Source organism: Mustela nivalis (assembly GCF_964662115.1).
Source record: "Mustela nivalis genome assembly, chromosome: 11".
Taxonomy (NCBI): Eukaryota; Metazoa; Chordata; class Mammalia; order Carnivora; family Mustelidae; genus Mustela; species Mustela nivalis.
The window spans coordinates 57196525-57211144 of NC_139030.1; the positions used below are offsets into that span (position 1 = coordinate 57196525).

Here is a 14620-nt window from a genome sequence, read left to right on the forward strand (position 1 = left end):
TCAGCTCAGGTCATGATCTCAGGGTCCTGGGATCGAGTCCCACATCGGGCTCTCTGCTCAGCAGGGAGCCTGCTTCTTCCTCTCTCTCTGCCTGCCTCTCTGACTACCTGTGATCTCCCTCTGCTAAATAAATAAATAAAATCTTAAAAAGAAAAAGAAAAGCAACCCAGTGTTCTCCCTTTCTTTCTCTGGTGGATGAGAAGATACACAGTATTAAGCTCAGTAACACTATCATACAAAGATACAGTATCTTTCTTAAGATGACTCATTGCTATCTATTTTAAAATGTAAGTGCCTTTATATAAAATGAAAATGTCATGGTGTGCCTAGGCTTTTCACATTATTGCTTCCTTTTCTGTTGTCATGTACCTATGCATTAATTTCCAATGGAGATTTAAAAATCAAAATGTTAGCAATTTGACTGCCTGGGGTAGCGCTGGATATTTGATTCAGTAAAGAAGGCAGAACAAGAAGGTCTTCTGGAATGCTAGCAGAAGGGTGATGAAATGTGGTGGGTCCAACTCTCTTTCATGTTATGCATCGTTGCTTCTTGTAATGACACATCATTTGGTTGACATTGCCGGGGAATGAAGTGTTCCATGTAAACATGTTTTCCAGATAACTGGAGTCAACTCCTTTTCATGCCAACGCTTTTACATTTTAAGGTAAGAGTGTGGATGAAAATCTTTCTAAAATATACAACAGTTTCTGGCCTTCTTAAACAGAGCAAAGAAAGTACAAGGAATACTTTTTTTTTGATCCAGGGATATCTAATCGTGCTGTCAACCCTAGAGCAGGAGGGTTTGGTGTTATTATTGTTGTTGTTTTTAAGTTTGTGTTATTTATAATTTATATCCTAGTTCCTGCTGACAAGAACTCGAAGTACAGTAAAATTACACAAAGTAGGCCGGGTAAAGCTCTCTGACAAGTGTCTAGAGTGTAGATGTATTTTATATTGAAGCCATATACTTGTACTTTCAATATCAGGCAGCAAAAGGGACATCTTGTTTTGAAAACCAAAGAAGTTGGCTTATTTATTCTCTCTCAGTTGGAGTTCTAGCTCACACCAGTACGGAGGTGACGTAGGAGAATGTTGGCTATAGCTATGAGCAATCTGTAGCTCCTTCTACCTGGAGCTCCGGTGTCAGCCAACCCCAACCCTTCCTGCTAACAGGTCACCCTCCCAGAATTCCCTGTGCCCTGTCACTGACTCTGCCTCCCATCTTCCTCTCAGTCCGTAGCCTCTCTCATTCACCTACCTCAGTCTCCAAAACCTATTCGCTTACCTCTTCCATGATGGCAGCCTTTCCCCCCTTTTCCTAAAGCATTCTTTAGGTAAACATCTCTATTGCCTCAGTCTTTTCTTCTGCCCGGAAGCTGTATAACTAAATCCATTCTCACTTCTAATAAATAAGAGGAATAGAGACAAGTTATTGAAAAAATTTGATTTAGTTAAGTAGATTAGTGGATTAGTTGAGTGGATTTAGTCAAATTAATGGGTCAGAATACACAAGAGAAAGAAAGTATTGGTGCAGCTAATGGGTTTTAAGGTTTATTTAGTAGTATCTTTGGCAAGAAAAAAATTAATTGCTGATTTATTATATGAACATCACAGGTATGCATAATGATGAAGGGACTTGATTGTGCCCACCTGTTGTCAGAAACTCTGTGCCCCCACCACCCCGAACAACACAAAAACAATAAAATGGAAGGTGGAGATTCATCCATAAATAGTGAAAGCAAAAAAGAGCAGTTGTTCATTCACAGTTGCTTAACCCTCTCTCTGGATATGATAATCCTTGTTGGTTTGGTTCCTTTCAAGTGGGTCACTCTCCTGTTTGTCTTAGAGTGACTCTAAAATGAAGTTTTCTAGTTCAGTTATGACTATTTAATGCTTATTACTAAGAACAACAACTTGCTTGAATTAACCCATACATAAAGCCACATATGTTTATGGGAAAGGTGTTTAGCATGACTCAAATTTTGTGTCAAGAATATTTTCAAGCTTGTATGTATAACTCCAGGAAATACCATGAGGATTGTGAAGGCTTTCAGGGGTCCATGCCACCTTGCTCCTGGGACCTCCCTTCTTTTTGTGAAGTCAGAAGCAGGAAAGTAAGCTTCCGGCTCAGTGCTTGTGTCCTTGAAATACTTCAGGGAACTAACAACGAGTTATTCTTCAGGGAAAGATTGGAGATTCCTGGAGATATTTACATATTCAATACTGTATTATTTACTCAATCTCCATGACGGCTATTTGAAAAGTGAGCTATTCTATAAATAGTGTTATGTGGTAGGAAAGAATTGGGGAGTGGGGGGTGGAGTATTGGGAAAGGGGGTTAACCCTCATACTTCAGGACTTCTAATATTCATTAGATTAAATCATTCAAACAACATAGCACTTTCCCTTAGATGATGATTAATACAGCTGATGTAATTGCTTGAGTGAAGTCTTTTAAAACTAGGTTATCATTTCATTACTATTTTATTAGGTGCTAGTGCCATTGATTGATGGATGCAAGCAACATTAATTGAATCTTGTGCTCTGTGTTAGTCCAGGGCTTACAAAGATGAAAAAAACTATATAGGTGTTGCTGTCAGGTTGCTTATAGTCTAGCAAGAAGGTATATAGCCAAGCAAACATTAGAACAGTAAGATACTCGCTGTAAAGAGCACTTGGTATTTGCAAGTACCCTGGATCACTTACCTCTTCTCCCTGAATTTGAGGGAGAGGAGTAAATACAAGACGTCAGATAGGAAGCAAAAATTGGCTTTCTTTGTCACTAATGGATTGGAGAACGTGACTCAAACCTGAGGCCAATAGGCTTTACCTCCCCCTGAACTGACCTTGTCTGGTGGCAGGCGGAGAGGCTGCTCTAGTTAGTGCAGATAAGGACACAGGAAGCAAAAATGCAAAAGTGGGTTGCTTGTGGGCAGTCAGGTCCAGAAAGCTTCAAAGGGACTGGATCTCTAGTAAGGAATACGGCCTCGTATCCAGTTATACCAATCAGGTAAGTTGTTCTCTTCCCACCTGAGTAGAGAGAAGGGATGGAAGCCATCCCCTTGGACTATTTGGTTCAGGGTTTTAAAATTTCCCTTTGATTTGAAAAGCTAGCCTTTTGGGTGGTATGTGCATAGTGGTCTGCTTGCCAGGTGGGAGGGAGGGGCAGAGGAGATGGTGTGCAGGGGATATAGATGTAGAGGAAGAGTTTTTGCAAGTGTCTTTCTGCTGATGCTCACTGGGCCTTGGGAGGGAAGTTGTGGGATGAAGTGGGTATGTGATGCATTTTCCAAATAGAAACCTATAGAAATCCTAGGCCTCCAGTTTTATGGCAAACAGGATGCACTTGTCTGTCTATACCCACAGTGGATATAACTCTGCATGCGTGCCCTCTAATAAAGAACGCATGCATACTATTATTAGAGCAGTGACTCCAGTAACTGATCACACTTTTCTGCACACACAGTGTGATGTCTATTTCTTTTGTGGGGAACCCTTATGATCCTTTTGTGATAACTGTGTAAAGAACTTTCTTCTAAAGAATGAAATCCTTTTTATGTAATTTCAGATTGAAATGCAGTAATTTATCTGCAAAAGACTTTTGCATATGTGATAGAGGCTGCACCAAAATAAGTAACAGATGTGTAGGGCTCCATTGAAACACAAATATGTGCCAGGAATTCTTTAAATATGAAAATTTGCCATTAGAAGAGATGTGTCAGGAATTTAGCCTTTTATGTCAGTCTAGTTTTACTTAGTCATGAGCAAAATATGATAGAGAAAGCCCCAGTGAACATCTCAGCTCAAGCTGAGAAGGCAGTGGTCCAGACTGTCTTTTGGAAAATGCCAAATGTGAACTCCAAAGCAAATGTAAGCTAGAAATCAATGATGGTGGCCAAGTATTAAGTAAAGTACTGCCCCCGATGCCCATGACCCACTCTTATTCTCTGCTCTGTGGTCGCTGAAATTGTTTAGTGAAGTTAGGAAACTGGGATGTTTTATGTGCCGAAATCTTGAATGGATAGTCCCAACCTTAACTAACTAGTTTGTTGGCAAGAAGAAACATAACTGGTATTAGACCTCAAAACACAGGCTAAGCTTAGAAATAGGATTATTAGAAACATTTACTACAGACCCTTTCCATAGTCTGGAAATAAATCTTCAGAATCCTCCATCTTTATAAAACTAAGTTTCTTTAATTTGCCTCTTCTAAAATCGTATAATGTATTGGTACATCTACTTTTGAACACAAGCATATTTAGAGAATATGAAAATCTGACTATATTTTATTGAAACAACTGCTCGGTTTGCACAGATGTGCACTCGAATTAGTGCTTTTCAAAACGAATTGAGAAAGCACAATTTTTGGAAGGAGTCAGCAAAACTTTATTTGCTCAAAATACCTGTGATAGGCATTTTATTTCCTCATTAAAATGTCTCTCCTCAGTCCTGTCTAGTGAAATAATCTGTCCTATTACCTGCCTGAGAAGACTGAGTGATGAATAAGCAAATTAGATTTTTTTTCCTTGTTTATGTGAGAAAGGAACATCAGTAGCACCTCTACTAAAAGTCACACAAAAAAGCAAAAGAAGTTTGAGAGATGGAGCAGGTGCAGAATTAATTGTGTCGTCTTTTCACTAAATTTCCAGACTGTTCCTGCTTCCACTGTGGGTCAACTTAGCAGCAACGCTGCTCAGATGATAAGAATTCATTTTCTGTGACATTTCCCCCTGAATCTTTATATGACCTTAAGAGCTACGCCCCTTTTCTCTTTTTTTTTCCTTTTCCTTTTTCTTTTTCTTTTCTTTTCTTCCTCCCTCCCTCCTTCTTCCTTCCTTCCATCCTTCCTTCTTTTCTTTCTCTCTCTCTCTCTTTCTTTCTTTAGCCTCTTTCCCCCTTATTCTGCCTGCCTTCTATCTTTTCTATCTTGCACAGCCATGGGTGACTTCAAAGCAGTTCTGTCTGATGCTAGGTTTTATTGCATTGACAATTCATTCCACTACATAAAAACACCATTTTCTTATAAATTTTCTCCCCCAAAACAGGGGCAAAAAGAGTCATTAAAATTTTTCTCATGTTTTTCTTAGCAGAGAAATGTTTGGAAGAGGGAACATGTGGATTCTTTACATTCAGTGGCATATTTTTTGGTGGCTATTTATAATTCACATTTCTCCCCATGTACTTGAGATAAAAGTCACTTTTAAAAATAGAAGCTCTAACTTTTACAACCGAAATCAATAGTCAGAAATACCTGCAAATAAATTAGTGCAGACATTTTACTGCTCCTTATTCGAACTCTCTCTCTATGACCCTTTTTATTTTTAATAAGTGCTCCAGGATACTTTTCACAAGTCTGTCATTCTTTCAAAGATTGTTATTTTTAACACTATCAACATATCTGCTTGTAAATGTAATGATGACACACACATGATCTACACATAGGTTATGTGAATAAGCCCTAAGAACATGTTCAAAGGCAATTTTAAGTTAAATAGCTACCTACATCCATACTTGCTTGTTTGTAGGTTAGTATGTTGAAAAAAAAAAAATGGAGCACTTATAAACACTGAAAATAACACAAAGCCGTAGCCAGACTGAATTTTGGACATGGATAATCAGAACAATCTGTAGCCCGTCTGTGGCTAATGGGATGTTTCTCCCAGCTTTGTCACCATGGCAAATACTTCATAATACACAAACATTTGTAGCGCTAAAAATCCACCCACTCTTGTTGAAAGATGGCCAGGTTTTGTAAAATTACATTCCAGCTAGTGCTACCCTGCTGATTTTTCAGATAAGTTCTTTCTGTTTGCCATTCATGTGCTTAACCAAGGACCAAAGAGGAAAAATATATCCAGTTTGTAAATTTTCATTGCACTTTCATAAGTTCAAGCACCTTATAAACACATGAAATTTTGTGGGGGCCAAATTTGGGATAGGGAGACTCTCGATTTCACAGTGGTGGGGTGGAGAGGGGCGATCTCTGGGTCTTTAATTCCCCTTCCCAACAAACTCCATCATTCTTCCAAATAAACTTACAATCAAAGTAGAAAAAAAGCACATATGTGGAACAAATACAACTCAAAGGCAAGTCTCTTTGTAACCTCAACAATCAAATTGCCGCTCTTAAGCAATTATGGAGAGTTTGGGGTACAGGTCTTTCTAACAAATGCCGTCAGGGCCGGTATCCCATTGAAGTCGTAGCCTATTCCAACTTCCTCCTTAGCTTCTGGAAGTGGGGCCAGGAGCACTGGGTAAAGAACATCCTGGTTCCTTTCTGACCCTCCTCCGCTCTTGCCAAGACAGCAAAGTATAGCACACACTCCAACTCATTCCTTTGCTTAGAGGGAGGGGGGAAGAAAGCCTTGGTAACACTCCATTGCAGAGCCAAATTAGAGCAAACTGTCGTGCGGCAATGCCAAAAAAAATTCAGAATACGTGTGACTGGGGAAAAAAATGTAGGCAAAACAGTCTTTCCCACAAGTGGGTGGAAGAGGACGAGTCACAGTTTTAAAAGCATAACATAGGTGTATAGTGCCAGGAAGGGCCAGTCCAAATATTTACATGCAATAGTGATATATGAGGAAAAGCTTAACAGAATGCTTGGGGGAGAAAAGAGAACGCGAGTGTTACTGGAAGCTCTAGGCACAACACCGGTTTGTTGGCGACCTGTTTGAGTTTTACAAGCCTGTTTATACTGTCTGTTACCCCAGCATCATCTTGCTGCATCATATGGTCTTTTTCCCAGAATCCCACAGCATCAAGCAGGAAGGCAGGAGAAGACGAGAAGACGAGGGCACCAAGACAGCCCAATTATGAATGCCTCCTTAAGGAAAACAACCCTCCTGACAATTGTTAATTTTAATGATTATTAGCCTTCAATAGAACCATGAACACTTATTTTTTAAAACTCAGGCTTTGTAGAATCAAAAGATGCCCTTAGATGTGGCAATTCAAAGTAGCAATTATTTGCTTTAGTTTTACTTTGGAAAGCATTTGGATGCTAATTCAGAATTTGCATTATTCTGTCATTGCTAGCACTTAAGAGAGTAGAGGCAAAAGACTATCAACCAAACTTGCAATCCTGTTTTCCCTTTGTAAAATGCAGCATGTCAAATATCAACCCCAAAGGGTTTTGACTAGCAGTAGCTTTCTAACAAAAGAGGAAATTTACCTTATTTGATTTCACACTATGGGCAGACTTTTAGACTCTAATAGTCATTAGCATAATGAAGACTTCTTAGGAAAGATGATTCAAAAATTGTTTTTTTTTCTTTTTCTTCCAAGAAAACATATTACAGTAAAATAGGAAGTAAGTCTTGGTAAATAGCAAGAAGTTTGCTGTGCATTTAAATATTTATTTTATTGTCCAGTGCAAAATATATATGTTCTTGATATTTCTAATAAGTTAACTAGATACCAAAGTAGGTTCTACGCAAGCAACACCTGGCGATTGAAGTTGCCTCTTTAAATAGCAATTTTAACAACTCTCAAACAGAGATAGAAATACTACCTTCTATTTTGTTTAAAGTTCATTTCCTGTCTCTAGGATATTCACTGACCTTTCAATGTTGGCCATTTTGCTTTTTTGCTTTTTCCTGTGAGTCTTATTCCTGTTCTCATTGACTTCATTCCATTCCTGACCTCTCTTCCCCTCAGGAAAATTAAATGCAGCCCAAAACATATTGGACCCCAATTAGTTTTACAGCTCTTCTCAGCTTCCTACTACTTCATTCTTTAGTTTGTTACAAGTCATTTGGCAATACACATTCAGCCTTCACAAACTTGCACGTTCACATATACAACAGCCTCTGTCTTTAATACACTGATTTTTCTACATTTCTTATTTACAAAATTTGAAATCCCCTTAAGCTTATATCAGAAATTTCTCGGTAACCCTTAATTATATCAGTTTTATTCAATATCATTCAGTTCCTGGAAGCAATATCTGTTCTTATGGATATTTTTTTATCTATCATATTTTTTATTAAAACCCATAATAGACACTATTTTATCTTCTCCATAGATAAGTGCATTAAAAGAAGAATAATGTGAGTAAAAGGGATATTTTTATGGGACATGTCCTGGGATCACACGTTGAATGACTATAAATAAACCACATATGATTCTGTTTCACCTAAAGTGTTGAAGAGGACAGAGCATTCTTATCTGTGTGATGAGATAATTTGTAATCTTCTCTTCTTCCTTAGGGCAACTAAGTGCATGTGTAAGCTTGTTTGTGCTTCTAGAAATGTCTTTAATATTTCCCCGAACTCCACCACAACATTTTCAGTGAAAAATGGCTCTGCAGTTTGTTTCATCATGCTAATTGAAATGAATTATTATACCGTACAGAGAAAACCTTCTTCTCTTCGAAATTAGACTTTGCAGATCTCTCTGATTTACCCGCAATTGGATTACAAGAGCAAAATAATGCTTCAGAGTTATCTAGTTAGAAAACGAACTTGCATCTAAGCAAAAAAGAAGTGAATGAAGAAAGGAAGCCTTGCAAAAATGGTCTAAGTTCATTCTTCCATTTAGCTATATCAGTTAGGTATTACGTTGAAAACCGTTGTATGATTCATATTTTCAGCATCTGGTGACATTAAAATAGTAGTTAATTAAATTAAGATCACTCCTCGCCCATTCCACATTCATAAGCTTCTGGCCAAGGAATGTGCTTTTTCTTCTTCTCTATTTTTCTTGTGATTTGTGTTATCTTGAGAAAAATGAGACAACACAGTTCTGTGGTTTGCAGGGTAGCATTGCTCTACTATAATGCCTAACGAGTTCAATACGTAAAATTGCCTCTCTATTCCTTCGGTCTGAATCCGGGGCTAATAATCATGGCTGCTCCCCACATGCTGACGACCCCTCCCCCAGGCTTGCCTTTTAAGTATTTCCCACTCCTGACTCTCTGAAGACCCCTTAGAGTTTCTCTTCCAAATATCTTCAAATCCTCTTGGGCTCTGTGTTTACACTGCATTACCACAGATTTTAAAAAACACATTCAAATGAAAACAAAAACAAAACTCTGTTAGATGGGCTCCACTCTGAAAAGCGGAAATATCAGGAGACAAATTTGGACCGCCAGTAGATGTTGGTGTTTCTTATTTTCCCTGCACATGTGGGCTACCACCCTAACTCTGGGATGCATTATCTATGACCCCCTCCACCCAGCAGCCCTTAGAAAACCTCCTCCCAGGCTCCTCCCTTCCTCCTCCCATTCCGCTCCCGCCACTGCCACCATCACGTCCCACCCCAAGACTCCTCTTTGCCTCACCCACTTAACAGCAACTGTGTGGTGAAACAACCCATCACTGTTTATGATATTCCGGAGGAGAGTTTTCCAAACTGACTCTCAGTGCATAAGTGGTCTTGAAACCTGTTTTGCTGGTTCCTAGCCACTTACTATCTGTTACTTTTTATTTTGAAATTAGTATAGATTTACAGGAAGTTGCAAAGAAATGCACAGAGAGGCCCCATGGACCCTTTGCTTTCCATCTTGTGGGACTATAGTAGGATGTCTAAACCAGGGACTCGACCTCGGCACAATTCTCAGAGTTACTCAGATTGCATTACATTACAGATTTTGCAGTACGTGAACTTCCTTGAGTGTATATGTGTATAGATCTCTGCAATTTTATCATATTGTGTAAACTTGGGTAACTACCAACTAAATCAAAATAATTACAGAAGAAAAATTTGTCTTGAAAATGTCACAGCTCGGGATGCCTGGGTGGCTCAGTAGTTAAGCATCTGCCTTCGGCTCAGGTCATGATCCCAGGGTGCTGAGATCGGGTACCGTATCTGGCTCCCTACTCGGCGGGGAGTCTGCTTCTCCTTCTGCCCCTCTTCCTGCTTGTGCTTTCTCTCTGTCTCTCTGACAAACAAATAAATAAAATCTTTAAAAAGAGAAAACAAGAAAATGTCACAGCTGGTAAAGGTAAGAATTGTTCTATGAAGCTGTTGTTTCCATTTTACATTCATTTAGATCCATTTTCACACAAATGTTACATGCATAGATATAAAGTTATGGCATAAAATGTGTAAATATAATGTATAACATAAAATAGATTTCCTCCTGTTGGTGATGATCAACACATCTTAAGAGCCACTGTCCTAGACCCTTGCTGCTGACGGTATGGTCCAGGCACTAACAGCATCAGCTCTTTGGGACCTTGGTAGAGATACAGAATTTCAGGTCCACCCCCCAAAACCTACCGAATCAGAATTTTTAAGCAGGATCCTCAAATGATTTAGTGTGTACGTTGAAGCCTGAGAAGCACCTTCCTGGCAGACAGTTTCTTGCAGAATCTGCAAGAGGGTAAAATACAATCTCTGCATTTCATTGAGAGCCGGAATGAGGGCAATGACCTTTGCAAAGTTTGAATAGAGACCGGGCATCACGATTGTTTTTCCTTGCCTGCTTTAATAGGAGGTGACCCTTGTCAGAGTCCACAGGGCATGGCTGCGGCGGAAACAGTGACAGAGTTTACATCGGCAAGTTCTTTATTCTTTCAGGATTTTGTAATGTTTTCCATCAGCAGCCAGGGTACAAGAAAAAAAATATGTGGTTCTTTTTAGATTCCGCAGAATAGTGACATCTGGGGAGGGAGTTTAGCCTATGGTATTTTCTGCTTCAATAAAGGTGGTTGAAAGCTCACTGTCCCCCGCCTGCTTGGTGTGCCCACCACAGAGTGTTATTTTTCCTTCTCTTTTCCAGGTAGGTGACCCAGAGAATACACATGAGGAAAAACAAGAGAACAATGTGGCCTTGCTCATTAAGGTTAGAATCCTGTGTTATGTGTCCTTGATTCCCGAGGAGCTCCCATTCTGTGAGCTTCATCATTCTTTATGAGATCAATAAAATTATTGAATATTATTCTTGTAGTGTCTGTGCTTTCATCTCAAAAATAACATGCATGATAGCAATTCCAAGTGAGTAGCACTTTCCAATATCCTGGTGTTTTTATAGTGGGAAAGCAGGGTAGGTTGGGAGGAAGGGAAAAGGAAGGGAAGTTTTGGAATGACAGTGCTCTAACTCAGATTCATTCCACCAACTCCTAGTTACTGTTCTTGAAGTAAGGCTAATTAATGTAATTAACACACTTCAGGCAAAATAACCCACCCAAATATTAATAGAATGTCTTTCATAAGAAAAAACACAAAATGTGTTTCTGTCGTTTTATTTCTGCTTGAGGAGGCAATATTGTGAAGGAATGTGAAATCCTTTAATTAGACACAATTTAAAAGCCAGACAGAAAATTGAGATGCTGAGAATTCTACCTTGAGAAGTGATATTCATACTCAAGAGCATCAGACAATGCACCACGCACAGATGTTTTACAGTGAATTAAGGTGATCTCATCACACCAGAATATTCCTCTGTTATAATAACTACATTAAAATAAACTTCCGTCACAACTAGTCATAGCTTCATAATGAGATTAAAAGTCTACCTAGGTAGATGCCTCATTAGATTTAAAGAAGAAATTCTGATTTTTTTTCCTCTGTCATCCTAGGTACTTCTTGTATGTGCATACATTTTCCAGTTAGGGGAGAAAGCAGGAGGATGATGTGAACACTGGACTCAGGCAGGATTCTGAACACAGAGCTGAGATTGCATGAGATTTCAGATCTCTTGTGCATTACTGATAAGCACACAGGCCTGGGAATCCCCAGCTCATCTCTCGACTTGACTCTGTAGGATTATCAGAGCTGCCTGGAGTTGGTTTTTCCCATTCTTGGTCTTGGTCTGCTTATTTTCTAAATGAAAACGTTGGACCCTATGGTCCCCAAATTACTTTCTACACTCTGTTATGTTGTTGCTTTAGGATTCTGCATTGCTCCAAATAATGCAAATGATACAGAATTTTAGGATTTCAAGATCTTCTAGGGCTCAAAGACCCTCAGACCATGTGACTCTTCAATCCGCTTGAAGACATCCAGCACTCACACCCTGATTACCAGACCATCACTGAACTCGGTCTCCCATCCTGCAAATCCATACCCTGCTGCGGCTCACACTTAATGCCTGGACCCCCAGTTAGTGATTCGAAAGACTTCCTATAGTCTTGTTAATTATCAATTATCAAATGAACATCTTGAGTGTCTACTCGCCTCTCCGCCCCCAGCACACAAGCCACCTGGGAAGTATTTAAGCCCTGGGTCTTGTTCCCATCCCCCATGTTAAATAGATTTCTTAAATAAAATGGCTCTAGGCTTTAGATCTTTAAGTGAGGGCAGAATTAACCAATTTCTAACTAGTCTTAAATGAGAGTTTAATAACCCTTTAAAAGTCAACATGGAACTTAATTTAGTCTCAACTGCTGATTGAGTTTTTCTTTTTCCCGCAGATTTTTTCCTGCCTTCCTCACTATGCACATACTACACCTACAAATGAAAGTAGACTTTATGAGCTCTTACTTGACTTAAAAGTGGCATTCTCATAAATTAATGATGTAATTATAATACTTGGGACAGTCGCTGTGGACTTATTTGGAAAGTTATTTTAGGATTTTGCCCTTCTGTGAGAGATTGAAGCTTGTAAGTCACTCTTTAAAAGCTGTTGGATTTATTGTCTTTTGCTTAAGACCCCGTTCTAGGCTCCAGTGTACGCTATTATGAACTCCTGGTGTTCAATAAATAGCTGACAATGATGAATGACAACGAGTCCATGAAAGACTTGGTGGCATCTTTAAGTGACAAATATTACACTTTCCTAATGCTGGAACCTTAACTCACATTCAAAGACAACCTGTTACACCAGATTTTTACAGCCCATTTAAAAACTACAGGTCATTGCCCAAGATAATTTTGTGGTTTCCGAAGAAACTCACAAGTAAGCCCGATATAACGGGACTCAGTGTACCTACTGTGTAATTTATGAACTGGCAAAGAAAGATAACGAAAAATATCTGGTGACTAATATAAAAGAATGAGCTGAAAAAGCAAAAGTCAGTGTATCTGGTGGTTCTGGAGGTTGGGGAAAACATAATATTAAAATGTTTCTTGCCTCTCAACCCTAAACATATGTACCTACCTGGCAATTTTGTGCAGGATAAGAAAAACGGCTCTAAGAAGGGCAGGAGAAAGAGAGACAAGCAAAAGAGAACACTGTACCTCAATGCCCCTGTCTTAGTCTGTTTGGGGTGCTATACCAAAATACTAGAGACTGGGAGGCTTAGATAACAGATTCTGATTTCTCACAGTTCCAGAGACTGGAAAGCTCCAGATCAAGGTGCCAGCAGATCCGTTCTTGTTGAGGGCCTGCTTACTGGCTGGCAGGTGACTGCCTCCTCCCTGTGTGTGGATGACCTCTTCTTTGTGCTTACATGGAAAGAGAGAGAGAGAAAGAGAGACAGAGAAAGAAAGAGCGAGCTATCTTTCTCTTCTTATGAGGGCAATAACCCTATCATATAGTGTCCCCACCATCATAACCTCGTTAAGCCTACTTACCTCTCAATGGTCTCTCATGGGGGTTAGAGCTTCAACCTATGACTCTTGGGGAAGCACCAATATTCATCCTGTAACAGCCCTTTCTCTCCCCAGGTGAACAGTTCCATCCAGGGGAACACAGCACATCTGTGGGGAAAGAGATGCCAGTTATATGGAACTCAAAGTTAGAAGTAGCTATTGTGATTTTCTGATCTATCCATTAAAGAAAAGGTTAAAATTTAAATAGCTGTGATTTGTTATAAGGGTGAATCGTTTGGCCTACTCACTAATATTTCTACTTAGATATAGGATCAAAATGTGTTTAACTGAACACTGAAATATTTACAAGTACAAAATACTCCAAGCATACAAACATATTGAAAAGTAGAGAAAATAATATAATAGATCCCAATGAACCAATCAGCACATCTAAAAGATGTTAGCATTAGCCATATTTGCTACAGATCACTTTCTAAGACTAGGATTCTTTCTTTAAAAAAAAAAAAAAAATCCAACTAATGTTTCACATGTCTCCATCCCTTTTTCCCACAGCCCAAGATAAACACTATCCAGAAGTTGATGTGTGCAGTGGACAGTGAGATACCCAATCCAGATGCAATGCTCCATTCTTACCAACCCTCCGGAAAAGATTCTCTCCCATCTAGTGAGAGTTCTCTGAAAGAAGGCTTCCAGTTGACAGCCTTCCTTGGTGAGAGATGGGATTGGGACAGTAGGCAGATCATGTAGGATCTTGTGGGCTATGCTAAGATGTTTGGATTTTTTTTTCCTAATTGCATTAACTATATCCTGTTGTTTTTGCTAAAGGAATTGGTTTAGTTATGGAAGTCACTTGAAATTTCATATGCTAGCTCACAGAATAAAGTCTCGCCTTCTAGCTTGAAATTTGGGCCCCTTTTTAAGCTGCACTCTCTTAAAATTTCCTACCCTATACCCCCATCCCTCCCTTTCTAGTCCCACATCTACATCTGTCAGACCAGACTGATCTGCTGATTGTCCTCAGAAGACAACATTCTTCATCCTGCCTTTGTCCCAACCCTCCCCCTCCCATTTCCCATGGTCTGGAATGCCCTTCCCCTGCCTATCAACACCACATCCCCCTAATAAGACCCAGCTAATACCTCTGTTCTATGAAGCCTTTCCTGACCACCCAAACTCTCA

The 14620-nt window shown here is 39.4% G+C and overlaps 1 long non-coding RNA gene across 1 annotated transcript in view; it reads left to right on the forward strand.

Moving 5' to 3' along the window:
• LOC309844453 overlaps positions 1-10886 on the forward strand; it is a 38004-nt gene extending 27118 nt beyond the window's left edge. The window contains exon 2 of the long non-coding RNA XR_014300703.1: positions 10728-10886. This is a non-coding gene — a long non-coding RNA (uncharacterized lncRNA). The remainder of the gene's footprint in view (positions 1-10727) is intronic.
• Positions 10887-14620: the final 3734 nt, after the last annotated feature.